The sequence below is a fragment of the Pseudorasbora parva genome, chromosome 2, assembly GCF_024679245.1.
Source record: "Pseudorasbora parva isolate DD20220531a chromosome 2, ASM2467924v1, whole genome shotgun sequence".
Classification (NCBI taxonomy): Eukaryota; Metazoa; Chordata; class Actinopteri; order Cypriniformes; family Gobionidae; genus Pseudorasbora; species Pseudorasbora parva.
In genome coordinates this window covers 20,094,138-20,107,194 of record NC_090173.1, presented here as the reverse complement: position 1 = coordinate 20,107,194, position 13,057 = coordinate 20,094,138, and the positions used below count along the sequence as shown (strand labels likewise).

General features: G+C 41.5%; 1 protein-coding gene across 5 annotated transcripts in view; it reads left to right on the top strand.

Moving 5' to 3' along the window:
• Positions 1–1,744: 1,744 nt before the first annotated feature.
• pik3r6b (phosphoinositide-3-kinase, regulatory subunit 6b) overlaps positions 1,745–13,057 on the top strand; it is a 33,587-nt gene continuing 22,274 nt past the window's right edge. For 2 of the 5 annotated variants that reach the window (XM_067428829.1, XM_067428825.1), the window contains exons 1-3: positions 1,745–3,615; positions 3,890–4,120; positions 7,963–8,116. The gene's annotated coding sequence lies outside the window, so the exon portion shown is untranslated. Of the gene's footprint in view, positions 3,616–3,889; positions 4,121–7,803; positions 8,117–12,218; positions 12,302–13,057 lie in introns of those variants that run through there. The other 3 variants (XM_067428827.1, XM_067428828.1, XM_067428826.1) reach the window with 3 other exon arrangements.

The window sequence follows — 13,057 nt, the reverse complement described above, 5'->3', positions numbered from 1 at the left end:
CTCACACTGTTTTTTTATCAGCAAAGGTTAATGTCACAGATTAGCTTCTTATTTAACCTCTTTGGTGGTAATGTCATAACTTTAAACGCTACTGGCTATTTAAAAAAAGGGAGAGGAGCTGTTTTTTATGTCCTGTTTCAGAGGAAATGATGTCAACACTGAATAATAACTTCCCCTCCCTCTTACAGAAACATCTCTTAGTCTTCTCCGATTTCAGACACGAGGGAAGGATAACCTGTCAACTCACATATCACAGCAATAGCAAACCACGACCATACAATCAATTTAAAAAAGTGACAAATAAATTCACGCCCTCCATTTTGTCTCTTAGGAAGCCGTTTCACCTGAATATACGTCACAATAGGGAAGTAAAAACTATCGCAAGTTCTGTTTCAAGCCAACTTTAAAAAAGCAGCAACTTAATAAGCATGTTCATCTTCTAAAATCACCAAATTGGATCACATGTCGTCTTTTTTGCTTCCTGGCAGCGTGTATTCAAATGTAATATTTTAAGACTGGGTGTCAGCTTTTCTTGCCACTGTCCTTGGTGCTGAAGTTATGGACAAACTGGAATAATATCATCATCACAGGTCGCAGAAATAGCAGGTTTCCCATCATTGCTAAAGACTTGTCTTAATATATTTAAAAACAGGCTACTAAGACAGAGGTTCTCTGGAACCCTGGCTGTCTAGCACATCATTACATAGAACGTGGGGTTTTATCGTGGGTTGCTTTCCACTTGCACTTGATAAGACTGCTTCAGATTTTTCCATCAGTGCTGGGTTTCATCCGACTGACTTTGGCACAATGGATTTTTATGACAACCGGCCTTTGATAACTTTTCACAGGTGAAGAACATGAATACAGAACATAGGTCAGCTTTAAAACCACTGAAAACAGGAAATGCATGTGCATGCAAGTCGGTGTCAGGTGTCTCACGTCCTCTTTTTTATCAGCAAACGTTAATGTCACAGATTAACTTCTTATTTTACCTCTTTCGTGGTTATGTCATAACTCTGCCTATACCAGGTGGAAGTTATTTGTTAGTTAGCGCAAGCATGCTTTTTTAGTTCCCATGTTCGATGGATGGGTTTCAAGAGCAGTGGCTGGCAATGTGACTGCAGCAACATTTGTGCATGTAAGGCACAGCACGGCAGATGGTCATCCGTCAAGCAACTTATCATCTCATTTTGGGGTGATATGAGACATAAAAGCCACATGTGAGGTGCTCTGAGTGCAAAGCAGGGTTGTGGTATATGAATAGGAAGTAGACTGTTTCCTTACATACAAAAAGAGCTGTCTCCATATATAACTGTGTACAAAATGCTTTCCCTTTTAAGTTCATCTGACTCATGCATAGGTTTGCGGAGACTAATCTTAGAAAGCAGATATGGTTGTAATGGTTTGCAATTGTAAAAAAAAAAAAAAAAGGCCTATATGTTATATGCGATTTATTTATTTATTTATTTATTTATTTATTTATTTATTTATTTATTTATTTATTTATTTATTTATTTATTTATTCAATGTAGTTTATTTGTTTATTTAGTTATTTGAGAAGTAATAAATGTATTATTTATTTATTTATTTATTATTATCTGTTTATTTATTTATTTAATTGAGAAGTGGTCATTGTTTAGTCTATTTATATATTTATTTTGAGAATAGTTCCTTATTGTCAGACACAGACGACACAGAAGGATTAGTGCAAAGTTCATTATCGGAGGTTACGGACACTGGTGACACTCTGACAAAGGACGATGATGTTGAAGACGACTATGAAGGTGAGGACGAAGATGATGATGACGATGAAGATGGTTACAGATGAGGGCTTCTTGGAACTTCTTGCTGGTGATGGTGCACAGGTGATCAGAATGATGGTGATGGGGAACGAGTGGGCGTGGCAGTGTCTGATGGCTTTGAGGGCGTGACAGTACCCCCTCCTCCACGGGCGGCTCCTGACGGCTGGGACGGGCGGTGAGGGGGTCTATCACGGCCCAGACCCTCTCGCTGTGGCGGAACCAGTAATCTACGGTTGGGACCTCCAAGGGCTCACCCGTCCAGGGGAAGAGCGCTGGTTGGTAGCCAAGGACACATTGGAACGGGGTGAGCCCAGGGCAGATACTGGCTCCAGCTCTCCTGGTTCTGGTGGCAGGATACCCTCAGGAATCTCCCGATCTCCTGGATCTCCCGTTCAGTCTGGCCATTGGTCTGAGGATGGTAACCTGATGAGAGGCTGACAGATACCCCTAGGAGACAGAAGAAGGCGGGCAACACTCTAGAGATGAATTGGGGTCCTCGGTCGGAAACGATGTCTTCCGGAAGCCCAAAATGTCGGAAGACTTGGGTGAAGAGTGCCTCCGCGGTTTCCAACACGGCAGGTAAACCTTTGAAGGGGATGAGTTTGCAGGATTTCGAAAATTGGTCGACAATGACTAGGATACAGGTGAAACCTTGGGATGATGGCAGGTCGGTCATGAAGTCGATCCCCAGATGGCTCCAGGGACGTTCGGGGAATCGGAAAAGGGACCAGCTTGCCCTCGGGGAGTCTCCAAGGGGTGTTGGCAATGGCGCAGACTGAACATCCCTTGACGATTCGGGAGATGTCCTGAGGCATGGCGGGCCACCAGTAGGGTCCTTCTCCTGCCTGGGTGTCCAGAGCCCAGTGAAGAAGGAGTCAAGTCCAGAAGGGTCAGGCAATGGCGAGGCGGGACATAGAGGCACCCTTCTGGACCTCCCGGCGGAGCAGGCTGTTCAGCGTTCTACCGTTGTATCTGCTCGTGGAGCGCCCACTGGATCCGGCTGAAAACTATGACTGGATGGAGGATGGTTTCAAGGTGCTCAGGCTCAGGGTTGGCTTGGTGGAGACGAGAAAGGGCATCTGCCCGGTTGTTCTGGTTCCCTGGATGGTACGTCACCTTGAAATTGAATCTGGTGAAGAAGAGGGCCCAGCGGGCCTGACGATGATTCAGCCGTTTGGCGTCTCGAAGGTATTTGAGGTTACGATGGTCGATGATGACTTCAAATGGATGTTCTGCTCCCTCCAGCCAGTGTCTCCATTCCTCCAGGGCGAGCTTGATCCTGATGTCATAGTTCTGCTCCACCAGGGATAGCTTCTTGGAGAAGGCACATGGATGGAGTCGTGAGGGTGTCCCCTGCCGCTGAGATCCGACCCCGGTCGATGAGGCGTCCACTGTAAATGTCTGATAAATCGTATTTATTTTTTCCTACAAAGTATTATATTATGTTAATATAAGACATTGTAGTTCTTCAGTGTCTTCTTGTTCGCTACGCTTTTATTTTGAAAAACGGACCGTTTTTCTTCTTCTGATGTTTTCTGTGACACTAACACTTCTGGCTGCTCTCTCTTCGCAATGCAGTGCTCGCGTGTCGTCGGAAGAACGGTAAACTTGTTAACACATTGGGTATTTATCATTTTCATCTGTTTTTTTAGATTTGTGACTGATTTGTGAGATTTACATTGTGATTTACTTTATATTTTTTGTATTGTCCGTGCATGTTATTTCTAAGAGTTCTGAACTGTGAGAGTGTGTCGAGCTATTACTAGAGGATGGTGGAAACAATTTGATTAGCGCCCTTGGAGAGCAGAATGAGGTATGAAGAAAAATGTGTATTATTATCAGAAGGAATGTGTTTAGGCAAAGAAAATGTCATTAATTCATTTGTTTATGGGTTAATTGTACATGTCATCAATATAAAAACAATATACTCTTTATACTCTTATTTATTTATCATAAATGCTTAAACGTGAAATGTCATATTGGTCATTAGTTAATAGGATTTGTATTGGATGTAAACATGATTAATATGTGAATTATTTGTGAAACTACATAGAAGCATTTTGTATTTATTCTGTTTTCTTGTGTAGTTTTCGCAGTGTTCATGGTGATTGTGCTGCTGGGTGCTCGTTGAGAGGAAGAAATAAATTGACATCCGTTTGAAACTCTCTGCATCTTGATCATTAAATCCAAGGGGCCGCTACATCCACTTCTACGATAAATGGAAGATGAGGGTTGGGGTGGACCAGGATCGGAGTGTTCTTCAATTGGTGACAGGCCTCCAATGCCGATGGAGTCCAGGACAGAGACTTGGTGACTAGGTGAGTGAGGAGCTGAGCAGGTTATAATTCTTTATAAAGCGGCGGTAGAAGTTGACAAATCCCAGGAAGCGCTGCAGCTCTTTGATGGTGGTGGGCTGAGGCCAATGGGTGATGGTGTCCACCTTCCTCTGGTCCATCTTGAGTCCATGGTTGTATATGATGTACCCAAGAAACTGGACAATGGAGACGTGGAACTCGCACTTCTCGAGCTTGAGATAAAGGTGATGATCTCAGAGCTTTTGCAGGACTTGACAGACATGCTCTTCTTCATGCTCCCTCAGGTCACTATAATAGATGAGGATGTCGTTGATATAGATGATGACACATTTGTTTAAGAATTTACTTAATACCTTATTCATGTAATTTTGGAAGACAGAGGGTGAGTTGGATAGCCCATACTTCATCACCCGATATTCATAGTGACCTGAGGGAGTGATGAAGGCTGTCTTCCACTCATCTCCCTTGCGAATGCGAATGAGGTTGTAGGCACTTCTGAGATCGAGTTTGGAGAAGATGGTGGCCCCACGGAGCTGTTTTAGGGTGGATGGGACCAGAGGAAGAGGATAACTAAACTTGACAGTCTGAGAATTAAGGTGACGGTAGTCGATAGACGGCCGTAAGCCTCTGTCCTTCTTGGCCACAAAGAAAAAGCTTGAAGCGGCAGGGGAGGTCGATGGACGGATGAACCCTTGTGGTAGCGCTTCGTGGACGTACTCCTCCATGGCCTTCTGTTCCGGGATGGACAGAGGGTAGACGCGGCCCTAAGGTAGAGTTGCCTAGACAGGAGGTCGATAGCCGAGGGGGTGGTAGTTTGGTCACCAACCGCTTACTGAAGACATCCTGGAACGCCCGGTAAGCTGGGGAAATGGCCACGTTGACTTGAGTTTCGGGACTCTCTACTGAGGTGGACTGGACAGGTAATGATGAAGGAACTGACGATGATGATGGACCTTTTCAGCGAGGACGATGAATACAACGATCAAAGCAGTTCTCACCCAATGGCAGGATCTCTCCAGTGGACCAGGATGATGTTCGCAGTTGACTCCTCCAGCACCATGAACGTGATGGTTTCCTCATGCAGATGACCAACTCGTAGTGTAAGTGTGGGGGAGAAATGGCAGACACGACCTCGGCCCAGTGGTTTTCCCTGGATGGTGGTGATTCTGAGGTTGACGGGACAACGTTGACGTTGGGCGGTTAGCTTTTCAAGGGTTTGCTGACTGATGAAGTTTCCCGCCGACCCGGAGTCGATGAGGGCTTGTGCTGCAACAGATGAGTGAGAATTACAAACGAATACTGGCAGCATCTTGGTAAGGTTTGCCGTTAAAGGTGGTAATTGGATGGTACTCACCGCTGGCCGAGTGGGTCGGATGGGGTAGTTCGTAATGCCATTTCCATCTCCCCCACAATACAGGCACAGATGTTCTGATATCCTGTGTTGGCGTTCAGTGGTGGTAAGATGGTATGAGTCGATCTGCATGGGTTCAGGTGCTGGAGGTGCGACAGATGGTTGATCGGGCGGAGGATCGGCAGCGGGTGAGAAGTGGCCACAGGCAGATAACCGTTGAGACACACGAATGGTTTTCTGGATGAGGGCCTCCAAGCCCATGGCATCCTTGTAGACCACAATAAGTTGCTTGACTTCAGCGAGGAGGCCGTAGAGAAAGGCAGTGACGAGGGCTGATTCATTCCATCCGCTCATAAAGGCCAATGTTTATTATCAGAGGTTACGGACACTGGTGATACTTAGGTGGATGGTGACACTTCGACGAAGGACGATGATGGTGAAGACGGCGATGAAGGTGAGGACGAAGATGACGATGACGATGATGATGACGATGAAAACGATGATGGTTACAGATGAGGGCTTCTTGGAACGACAGGTAGTCAATGGTGGGATCAGTGCAAGACAAGACAGTGAGTGTGAAGGTGAGGAGTGTTTTAGTAGTGTTGCACAGGTGATCAGAATGCCGGTGATGGGGAACGAGTGCGTGTGGCAGTGTCTGATGGCTGTAAGGGCGTGACACTTATGTGGTTTATTTATTTATTTATTTATTTATTTATGAAGCGGTTCTTGTTTATTTATTTATTTATTTATTTATGAAAAGGTTCTTGTTTATTTATTTATTTATTTATTTATTTATTTATTTATTTATTTATGAAGCGGTCCTTGTTTATTTATTTGTTTATTTATTAAGCGGTTCTTGTTATTTATTTTTTTGAGAAGAGTTCCTTGTTTTTGCTAGCCTATTATTTGTTTGTTTTTCTATAAGGGGTACCTATAAAGATTATTAATTAATGTATTTATTTATTACAGAAGAGTTCCTTATTGATTTGGTTGTTTTTGTTTATTTATTTGTATTTCTTATCTGAGCATTATATGTAATGGCGTATTTCTCAAGTTGTTAGCAGCCGTTCAGTTGATTTCAATGACGTCATTAGCTGTATTGACTGGAATGGGAGTTCCCCATTGGGATGTGGGCGGGGCAACACAAACGCTGCTCGCATGTAATCATGTAAAGTGTGAATGGCCTGAAGCGGATCTGCATAAGAGAGGCAGGTCGATTTCAAATTCTCTGAATTTTTCATAAGCAGCTTTTTGTGAAAATCTCATGGCTCAAAAATCTGCTTCCTATGAACTTCTGTTAAGTTGTCATGGTTATTATAACTTTTATAGGACTTTAGGATCCAAAGTATGAGAAATATATATTTATTGGTGTTGTTGTTGTTGTTGTTGTTTGCCTCGATCAAGCGGATTTTTGTTGCCGTTATAATAGGCCTATATTTATTCACAATGTATGCTACTAAACCTATATTCATAGGCCTAATATTAAATATAAAACATAATATATAATAAATATATTATTATATATATTAAATAATATATATAATATTTAATATGATATATTTTACATTATCATTGTTACATATGTTGCATGCAGTTTAGTAATAACTATAAATTATGCAACTAACCCTAAACCAAACCAAACCAAACCCTAATCCTAACCCTATAGTAAGTACATATTTAGTTAATTAATATTACTCAATACTTAAATGTATAAATAGTGTAATTTTAAGACACCTTAAATTAAAGTGTAACCCAAAATGTTAACAGCTCTTAATCGGGACTGGACCAAGTCTATGTATACCTTAAACACAGGTTAGCCAAGGCATAAGAGGGACACTTTTTTACCATTGTTAATAAGTAAAGATGGCACTGAGGCACTCTAAATATTATGTGCCTTTCTGACTGAAACCTGTTACAGTAAATTAAGAAGTTTGAAAACCCCATGTGGGTAATTCTTTAACCCACCACCGTCCTCAATTCTGTGTCTGTAAAGCTTTAATTTGTTGATGTAAAACCAGAATGACCACATCCTTTTTTCTTTTCTTTTTTTTAATGAATGTCAGATGAATGTCTGAATGAGATGAAAGTTATTTTTTGTTTGTTTTGTTTATTCATTTGCTTTTGTTTTTTGTTTTTCCAGAAACTCTTTATCAGGGCTCATCTGCATTGTTGGCCCTGTAAAATATGCATGCTATATTGTCAGATCACAATCTTTATCAGTATATCCTGTGCTTTATATCCGTCAGTTCCCTTTTCTTCATAGCAAATGCAATATCAACGGGGGTGGAGCTCAGGTTGAGCGGCGGGGCTTTCTGCTCTGCACGCTGGTGAAAACTGCTCTAAATATATATGCTTAACTTCATTTAGCCACACATTTTTTATGGCAGGAAACCAACTCTGTCTAGTCTTCAGTCTGTCTGTCTGTCTGTGAGGGAGAAAGAAAGCATGTGAATATCTTAGGCAGCAAAGAGTCTGTTTCTTTCTTTTATGACAGGCAGGCGTTTACACAGATGATCAGACCGAAGAAAAGAGACTTCCTTATGAGCAAGTTTCTTGTCAAGATAATTAAAAGACCCTCTGCTCTCGCTCGAGGACTGGGATTATCACAATTTCCCCACTGTTCCTTATAGGAATTTTATGCATGGAAGGTAGGCTTGTCTGATGTAAATTTACTGTGTATTTCTGCTTTTATTCACAGTAATAAGCAAAGATTATTTATAAAAATGTAATATTTTTGGGTAGGAAGAAAGCAGCAGCATTTGTTTTAGTCTTAGGGTGCGTCTCAATCCGCTCCCTAGTTCAGTAGTCAGGGCACTGATCAGGGAGTCAGCCCATTGACTTATGTCCTGATCAGTGCCCTGACTACTGAACTAGGGAGCGGATTGAGACGCAGGCATAGATAAGTATGTTTCTTTAATGCAGTTGTTAACATTATGGCAGTGTTCTCTCAAAGTTATGAACAAATGTTCTTCCAGTAACATTAACAGAACGTTCGTTCAAAGTTATCTGGCCATAAAACGTGTTCTCAAATTTTAGCACAAAAATGATATCTGTACATCAATGAATGTTATACTTGTCTTGGAACGTTCTGAAACCTTCAAAAGTAACATTCCCATAATGTTTGAAGAATGATCAGAATGCTCCCTTAACATTTCTTTGTGAAACATCTTTTGACACGAAGATAGCTTTTCTCTCTTTTAAAAGTTGGCTATTTATTTTGATATTCGATGCAAGATTATATGATTCATTGGATGTTATTATTTGTATTGATCTGTTGTATTAACCACCTGTTTTGGGGTGGCGAGTGGTGAGAACATGTTAAGCTCCATATGTAATTATGTCTAACACATGATTTATAAGAAATAACAACATTTCTCTGACAACATGAAAAACTTTGAGGTTTTCACCCCTTTGAATTCTGCTTCCTGTGCCGAGAACTGTGGGGTCTTTTCTGCATCCGTGTTGTGCTTTCTAATTTGACAAACTGAAACCTAAATACAAGAAAATGGCAGAAATCATACATAGGTCATTGACAATTTTTTATCTTTTCAAAACTGATGTAATGCACATTTTTGAGTCATGAACAATGTGTTTAAACAGATTTCAGTTTTTAAATAACATTTCAAAGTGTTTAAATTCATTTTTGACTTTTTTTTTTTAGGTCAGGCGGTACAACCAAATAGTTGTGTGTATATGTGTATATACTGTAGTAGTACCACCTGACATGGAAAGTGAACCAACTTGAAATTAGCAGTTTTTACCAGTATTTAAGAGAGATCTACAAACCTTTTCTCACAAGGATCAGTTGAGCTCCTCTGGATTTACATTTACATTTATGCATTTAGCAGACGCTTTTACCCAAATGACTTACAACTGAGGAACAGGAAGCAATCTGTCATGAAGAGGCGAAGAAACGCAAAAAGAGCCTTAAATACAAAGTTCTGGATATTACTCAGAATAGCAAAAGCTAGAATAGGGAGGAAATGAGAAAAATAGAGAAAGAGGAGTTTAATTTTTTTAATTTTTTATGATGATAAGATTAAGTGCTCACGGAAGAGATGAGTTTTTGCCTGTCTTTTGAATGGAGTGAGTGATTCTGCCATGCGTATGGAGGTCAGTTAGCCTGGAGGCCAGCCGAACTTAGCCCCGCCACAAAATGTTTAGGTCAGGCGGTTCGGTCTGCCTCGATCCATAGAGGAGTAATTATCCCCGAACAGAAACTGTTCGGACCAATGAAATCATCAGGGTGGGCTTTAGACGATGATGGACAGATAATCAACAGTAACGTAATCATGCACGTCATCAAAGGGGCTTGGGTTATATTTGTTTGAATCCTAAATGGAGAGCTTGTTTGTATGCATTCACCTTCACTATTTCTCTCTGAAATGATGATCATGTTGGATAAGTACTCTGTGTATCATTAAATTATTTTATTCTTTTACAATACCGGCAAAGATCGTGTATTCCAGCCTGATACCAGCGCACGTGCAGACAGGGATGCCATGTTTTTACAACAAAACCCGCCAACTACTAGCCCTAAACAATAGCTTATCGGGGACATTTGGGGGGTAAAATGTGTTATTTTGGCAAGGTTGTCTGCTAAAATTGGCACTCATGGGTCTATATATCACATAATAGTTGCTTCAACCCGTCGACATAGAAAACAACCCGCGGAAAAAAATGCGGACTTGGCAACACAGTGCAGTTAAGCTCTGTTGGCATTTGATAACTAATGTTATGCGTCGCTCCGTAACTCTGATTGGTTGTAGGTCTATCCAATTGATGTCTTTCCTGGTTCGATTGAAACATGCCCCATAATTACAGCCCAATGGAGCAGTTTCAGACTCATATTCTGACTAGAACTGAGTATGACCACGTCAGACTAGAGGTCGGAAGATTGTTCCACCAACCGGGAACGGTGAATGAAAAAGTTCTGGCGAGGGATTTCATGCCTTTCTGTGATGGTACTATAAGCCTTCGCTCATTAGCTGAGTGAAGGCTTCTAGTGGGGGTGTAGACTCGTAGGAGTGAGTCGAAGTATGCGGGTGCTGAGCTTGTGGAAGATCCATAAGCAAGAGTCAGAGCTTTGAATTTGATCCGGCCAGCGAGAGGTAGCCAATGCAGAGAGATGAAGAGGGGTGTGGCATGAGCCCTTTTTGGCTCTTTGAAAACAAGACATGCCGCAGTTTTCTGGATCATTTGAAGTGTTTTGATTGCACAGGATGAAATTCCAGCCAGTAGTCCAGTCTATAAATGACCAGGGCTTGGACAAGAAGCTGTGTTGCATGACCGAGCTGTCTTTGAGATGTGGTCTTTGAAAGACAGCTGGTCATCAAAGATTACTCCAAGATTTCTGACCGACCGAGAAAGATGAACCTTGCTGGATGATAAAATTGTGTTTTGTATGGTCGGATTAGCAGGGAAGACGAGCAGCTCCTTCTTTGCCAAGTTAATCTGCAGATGATGCAACTTCTTTCATCCATGCAGAGATATCTGACAGACAGCTTGAGATTCATGCATGTACTGTGGGGTCATCTGGTTGAAATGAGAGGTAGAGCTGTGTGTCATCTGCATAACAATGATATGAGAGGCCATGTGCCTGAATGATGGGTCCAGTGATGTAGTGTAAATGGAGAAGAGGAGGTAACCTTTGTTCATGGTAATATAATATAGTTAATTTCGGAGCTGAAAACTTCATTGTTATTTAAAGAATAGCTTTTATTGACCTCAGGCCCAGAAAACGCTCAATTTCAGAATATGCCAATCCTTGACTGGGTAAACCCATAGACAGTAACAAAAAATGGACACAACGACCCCATAGACGTCAACAGCGAAAAGTGAAGTCACACTTTTGTAACAATTCTGTTACACTTTTGCGGGAACCAATCACAGAATGGCTTATCCACTTGGCGCGCTATTGGCTGGTTTAACATGATGACAGATAGAGAAGAGATGGGTCGTTGCCTGTTGATCACGCCTCTTGTGGTCTGATTGGTTGAAGGACTATCCAATTGTGTGCAAATCTATTTGAATAAAGCTCGTTGATCACGCCTCTTGTGCAGTAGAAAATACAGAGCAGACTCCCCAGACCAATGTTCAGTCTTAAATTGAGCTGGTCTGGTGATAGCCAGACAAACCCTTGCAGTCATCATGCGGTGAAACGCCGCCTCAAGCCCGCCCACCAACTCGTGGAGCTAAACGGATCGCGCTACCAAGCAGTAAACATGCCGGTTCCATATTAAGGTATTTTTGGTGCAAAACACCTGAACATGTGTGAGAGTGGAATTTGTTAGCTGCAGAGCATATCCACACGTGTAGCAATACATTTAAAGTCACAGAGAAAAATCTTTTAGGAGTTGTAAACTTGTAGATTTATTCTCTTTCATATAAACTCAACACAACATTTACACTTTCACACATTCTTCACTACAGGTGCACAAATCCTATTCTACAAATCACTCATGAAGAAACTCATTTGCTCACATTTTTGCTAGAAATATTACATTAAAAATAAGTGGTTCTAGTAAGTAACTATTACTTAGAAATAGCCAGAGTAAAAATTACAAGCACTTTCTGTGTGGAAAAAGTTGCCTAGCTTTTTTTAAGTAAATGTCACTCCAATTTTTTTTCAGTGTACAGTTACTGCAGTGAATATGGCGCAAAACACAGTCACACACCCGCATAAAAATGTGAAGTCACGGACAAATTTTCACTTCTGCAAATTAATATGTGAATCCATTCATGTTACAGTTGAGGCTCAGGCAGGAAGGCAAGGACAGGCAACTGTATAACTCAAAGGAAGTTACCTGAACAAAGGTTTCAAAAACATACAGGTATATCCACACTATGTACAACGCTGACCAGACAACGAGTGAGTGAACAAGGTAGCACTGAATACAAACACTGATGACAGACTAAACGAGGGGCACAAGTGATACAGGCGAACAAACACCGCTGCACAGAACTAGACTAATGAGGATAACCAAAGAAACAGACAAGTGGCGGGAAACCAGACAAAGGAACACGCAACAAATTAAAATAGGAAGTACAGGGAGCAAAACACAACAAAAAAGACCATACATGCGACAATACAATGAGAGTTGAACAAATGTAAAGTATTTGGTCACAAATGCATTACTTTTCTTTTTTCTAACACAATTACAAGTCCAATTACTACAACTGTCACGTTACACACAAAGGAAAAGGTGCGAGGACTCAAGTGCAGGAAGAAGTGATAATTTATTTACAAAAATAAACATAAACAGAAAACAAAACCCACAAGGGGGCAAAATACATAATCAAAAACCATGAACTGAAGACATACCACACAGGGAACCGGGAGACGATGACGAGACATATACACAAGGATCCAACCCAGACTGACAAACACAAGGAGCTTATAAAGGGAAGAAATCAAGAGGGAACAGGTGGGAGAAATCAACACTAATCAGATAACAAGGGGGAGGGATCAGACAATGACAGGAGCACATGCAAGACATGACAAAACCCACATGTGCACACAAGACAGGACAGGCATGTGACATTACCCCCTCCTTAAGGAGCGGCTACCAGACGCTCCACTAGGGACG